Consider the following 5587-nt stretch of genomic DNA (forward strand, 5'->3'; position numbering starts at 1 on the left):
TCATACTGTCAGTCCAGTGACTCATGAAGGCATTAAATATCAACCTGAAGTAGGCTTACTGTCTGGTCTAACTTTTCCATTTGTCTTAGTCTCATTAATATTGACAGATAACGCCCACCATGAGTAGGAGTATGACACATCACCTACAGAGTCCTGTGTGAGGATTCACCCTTCACCTCCATACTTTCAGGACTAGAGTCAGATATAAAACCTTCATGATGAGCACCCCCTGCACCTTCAGACAGATCCGTGGCCGACACTCCTCCTCCACCCTTCGGCTCCTTTCCATCTTCGACGACGCCGTCCAAGAACTCTCCATCCATGCTAGACCCGATTCCATCGCCATCTGCCACAGATTCATTACCCGATTCTCCTTCACCATCCTGGCCTCCTTTTTCTCCATCCCACCCCCATCTTCCGCCACACTCTCTTCTACCACCACCTCCTGTTGTTCCATGTCATCACCATCTGTCGGCCCATTGCAAGGTCTCCCCGTTTTCGCGACGCACTCTCATAATGCCCTTGTATTCTGCATCGCCGACATAAAAAATCTTGGCAGTGCCGGACTGCGTGGCCAGGCTGAATTCAAATGTGTATCACACGGAAGTATTTGGGTCCCTCCAACATCTCAAACTTTGTAGAATACGGTAGCGAGTGCACCACGTCTGTGAACCGGACCTTGCAGAGTTTTGTGACATCCGCAATCTCCATTACCAGCCATAATCTCCTCTTAATCAGAAACCGCCGACACACCCCATCCTTCCAATTTGGCAACAACAGCATCATCGCTAATATAAACAGATATATTCATGAAGGACGCAACCAGTTCATCCAATGAAACGTCCCTCGCCATTACCGTACAAGATTTGATTTTCAGTCCATCCATCAGTCACTCCTTCCCATGGACATGCGACATCGTTATCTCGTACTTCTGATCCCCCTTGAATCTCTACCCTGTCACCGCCTTGTCATCGTTAGTTTACGATTCCCAGTGATATCCACCACCACAGTACAAGCCCTATCATAGAACTTCTCCCTCGATGGTGGTGCACCAGGATTATTTTCTCCATGTTCCGCACTCTTTCAGTTTCCTCATGTTGGTCATAGAAGCCATTGTAATCCATCTGGTTACACAAAGATACCTTTTCCCCCAACACCACAAGCTGCTAGGGGAAAATCAACTCAACTAACAATAAAAAAAATAATAAATAAACTATTTCAAACAACTTGCCAAACAAAATACATGTATACCAAAAAGCAGCAAACAATTCCCTCTCCTACAAACCAACTTGCTTGCAACAACTTCCTCAATCACTGACCCTGCTTAGCTTCCTCAATCGCGGGCCAGGCTAGCAGGCCATCCCAGCTAGCAGACAACACAAAACTGAAGACAGTGGGAGGAGCTAAGGGAAGACAAAAGGATACACAGGGGAGGGGAAAAACAAAATATAAATTAAGGGACTTTGTTAACCTCTACTGACTTCCCATCCCGCATGCGGGAGCATCACCTGACACTAATTAGCATAACGCATCGGATATAAATATCCCTAGAAAATATTCCTATTCATGAAAATCACAAATGAAATATATTGAGACACAGCTTAGCCTTTTGTTAATAACACTGTCATCTCAGATTTTCAAAATATGCTTTACAGCCAAAGCTAGACAAGCATTTGTGTAAGTTTATCGATAGCCTAGCATGGCATTTTGTCCAGCTAGCAGCAGGTAACTTGGTCACGGAAATCAGGTCCAAAAATATTATTTTTGTAGGCGAAATAGCTCCGTTTGTTCTTCATGTTTGGCTGAGAAATCCCCCAAAAATTGCAGTCACGAAACTGTGAAAAATATTCCAAATTAGCTCCATAATATCGGCAGAAACATGGTAAACGTTGTTTATAATCAATCCTCAAGGTGTTTTTCAAATATCTATTCGATAATATATCCATCGGGACAATTCGTTTTTCAGTAGGACCGATTGGAGTACTGGCTACCTCTGTATTTTACGTGAGAGTCATCCTGGGAGCCATCAGGTGACCACTTGCGCAATGTAGCCGCCTACGGCTATTCTTCAACATAAATTTGTAAAACTACGTCACAATGCTGTAGACACCTTGGGGAATGCGTAGAAAGCGTAATCTGGTTGACAGCCCATTCACAGCTCAATAGGGACTCATTGGAACGCAGAGCTTTCAAAAGATGAGTCACTTCCGGATTGGATTTTTCTCAGGCTTTCGCCTGCAACATCATTTCTGTTATACTCACAGACAATATCTTTACGGTTTTGGAAACGTTAGCGTGTTTTCTATCCTAAGCTCTCAATTATATGCATATTCTAGCATCTTGTCCTGACAAAATATCCCTTTTAAAACGGGAACGTTTTTTTTCCAAAAATGAAAATACTCCCCCTAGAGTCGTAACAGGTTTTAAGTCACTAGCTCTTTACGCCCAGTATTTGTTCAAAGCCCGGCAAATACGCCAGTCATCGAACTCAATTGCCCGAGCCACTACTTTGAGTAAAAAAATAAACCGGTCAGCAGTCAAACACCTGAGCAAAAAGTCTCAGCGTCATCTCTGTCAATTTCTCTTGAAACAAGATACCTGGCTCTGACAGAAGCAAATCCCCTCCAAAAATATGTTGAACTCGTAAGTGTTCCTCTCCACCGAAGTCTTTAGTAAAAGGCGAAAGGCTTGTGCGTAATGAAGAGAAACCAGAAGCCAGAGGTCGGGGCCCTTGCACAAAAGCAAGGTGGTGTCATCGGCGTACTGTCACCTTAACACGTAAACTGCCGCTCCCAGGGACCAGCAAGCCCTCCACCCATGCATCAGCCCTAATGGCAGCCGCCAGGGGCTCCATATAGTGCATGAAAAGGAGTGCCGAGAGCGGGCATCCCTGCCTGACCTCTGAAGAGAGGCCAAACACGTCGCCCAGATGGCTGTTTATGCTCACCCGGCACCCTGCTCCCACATACAAAATCTTGATCCACTTTATAAAGCGATCACTAAACCCTAACCTACCTAACACTCTGAAAAGAAAAACCCTACTGACGCGATCAAAAGCCTTGGCCTGATCAATCGCAGCTACCATCAGAGGTAGACTTCTATCCTCAACCCAGGCGATGGAGTCCCTGATCAGTTGGAGGTTCCACCTAATGGAACAACCTTCCACCCCACACGTTTGATCCTCATGGACAACGTAGGGAAGGGCTGTGCGCAAACGGTCTGCCATGACCTTAGCTAGTATCTTATCTACGCACAGCATGGTCAACGGCCACCAGTTGCTAAGATCGGCGGTGTATCCCTTCTTGTAGAGGGACAGCACCTACAGCCATTGACCTGCCCAGGACTCCAGTCTTGAGAACGGCCGTCAGGACTTCGAGTACCACCGGTCCAAACATACCCCACAATTTGAGGTAAAACTCAGCCGGCAGTCCAATTTTGCTTTCAACTCTAGAAAACTTTCTATATTATAATTAGGTTCGCTGTCACACTTCCCCATTTTTTCATCTAATTTAACTCTCCACTCATTTTATTTTCTTTTCATCCTACCTCACTTTTTCCTTGCATATCTTATACTAAAAACTTTATTTTTTCCTTAACCTTGTCCCACCAGGGTAGGGTAGCCTAGTGGTTAGAGCGTTGGACTAGTAACCGAAAGGTTCCAAGTTCAAATCCCCGAGCTGACAAGGTACAAATCTGTCGTTCTGCCCCTGAACAGGCAGTTAACCCAGGCCATCATTAACCTAGGCCATCATTGAAAATAAGAATTTGTTCTTAACTGACTTGCCTAGTTAAATAAAGGTAAAAATAAATAAAAAAATAAAATAAACACTTATCATTATCCTCCATTTCACATGTTATCAAAGATTTAAGTTGTTTACAATAATCCTCATCCCCCAAATAACTCTCATTCATACACCACGTACCACCCCCTGTTCTTTCCTTTTCTAAACCCACAGAGAAAATTAAACATGCATGGTCACTAAAAGTTGTAAAAACATACTTGATATCTTTCATAAAATCTCTTACGCCTTCTTTAACCAAAACCTGATCTATTCTAGTTGTTTTAATTCCCCTAAAACCACCTGCCTTCTAGAAAATTCCCGTTTATATGGATTTTCATCTCTCCATATGTCTAAGTTTTTTTCTCAAACATCAGCTTCTTTAAAACTGCCCTAGATGCATCATTTCTAAAGATAGCTCCACTTGTCATGTCTAATATGTCAATTTTCACATTAAAATCTCCCACCACAATGCAATTTCCCACACACCATCATCCCACTTCAATAAATAAAACCTTGCACTCTATTTCGTTATTTGGCGCATAAACATTTATAATTCTAAAAATCATATCCATATACTCAAAATCTAAAACTAAAATCCTCCCATTGTTATCATGTATATGTACCACTTTGTCCACCACTCCTTCCTCAATAAAACGGCAACGCCACTAGAATTCCCCTTACCATTATTCACAAAAAATCGAACTCAATTGCCCGAGCCACTACTTTGAGTAAAAAAATAAACCGGTCAGCAGTCAAACACCTGAGCAAAAAGTCTCAGCGTCATCTCTGTCAATTTCTCTTGAAACAAGATACCTGGCTCTGACAGAAGCAAATCCCCTCCAAAAATATGTTGAACTCGTAAGTGTTCCTCTCCACCGAAGTCTTTAGTAAAAGGCGAAAGGCTTGTGCGTAATGAAGAGAAACCAGAAGCCAGAGGTCGGGGCCCTTGCACAAAAGCAAGGTGGTGTCATCGGCGTACTGTCACCTTAACACGTAAACTGCCGCTCCCAGGGACCAGCAAGCCCTCCACCCATGCATCAGCCCTAATGGCAGCCGCCAGGGGCTCCATATAGTGCATGAAAAGGAGTGCCGAGAGCGGGCATCCCTGCCTGACCTCTGAAGAGAGGCCAAACACGTCGCCCAGATGGCTGTTTATGCTCACCCGGCACCCTGCTCCCACATACAAAATCTTGATCCACTTTATAAAGCGATCACTAAACCCTAACCTACCTAACACTCTGAAAAGAAAAACCCTACTGACGCGATCAAAAGCCTTGGCCTGATCAATCGCAGCTACCATCAGAGGTAGACTTCTATCCTCAACCCAGGCGATGGAGTCCCTGATCAGTTGGAGGTTCCACCTAATGGAACAACCTTCCACCCCACACGTTTGATCCTCATGGACAACGTAGGGAAGGGCTGTGCGCAAACGGTCTGCCATGACCTTAGCTAGTATCTTATCTACGCACAGCATGGTCAACGGCCACCAGTTGCTAAGATCGGCGGTGTATCCCTTCTTGTAGAGGGACAGCACCTACAGCCATTGACCTGCCCAGGACTCCAGTCTTGAGAACGGCCGTCAGGACTTCGAGTACCACCGGTCCAAACATACCCCAAAATTTGAGGTAAAACTCAGCCGGCAGTCCAATTTTGCTTTCAACTCTAGAAAACTTTCTATATTATAATTAGGTTCGCTGTCACACTTCCCCATTTTTTCATCTAATTTAACTCTCCACTCATTTTATTTTCTTTTCATCCTACCTCACTTTTTCCTTGCATATCTTATACTAAAAACTTTATTTTTT

The 5587-nt window shown here is 44.1% G+C and overlaps 2 non-coding genes across 2 annotated transcripts; both read right to left on the reverse strand.

Annotated features, from left to right (window-relative positions):
- Positions 1–2600: 2600 nt before the first annotated feature.
- On the reverse strand, positions 2601–2717 carry LOC118944895 (U5 spliceosomal RNA). Its single transcript, XR_005040300.2, has one exon. It is a non-coding gene; the product is annotated as a U5 spliceosomal RNA (small nuclear RNA).
- A 1880-nt stretch (positions 2718–4597) lies between these two features.
- LOC149970695 (U5 spliceosomal RNA) lies at positions 4598–4714 on the reverse strand. Its single transcript, XR_016493081.1, has one exon. It is a non-coding gene; the product is annotated as a U5 spliceosomal RNA (small nuclear RNA).
- Between the last annotated feature and the right edge of the window lie 873 nt (positions 4715–5587).

This window comes from Oncorhynchus mykiss, chromosome 28 (genome assembly GCF_057628025.1).
Source record: "Oncorhynchus mykiss isolate SJ-2025 chromosome 28, ASM5762802v1, whole genome shotgun sequence".
NCBI classification, from domain to species: Eukaryota; Metazoa; Chordata; class Actinopteri; order Salmoniformes; family Salmonidae; genus Oncorhynchus; species Oncorhynchus mykiss.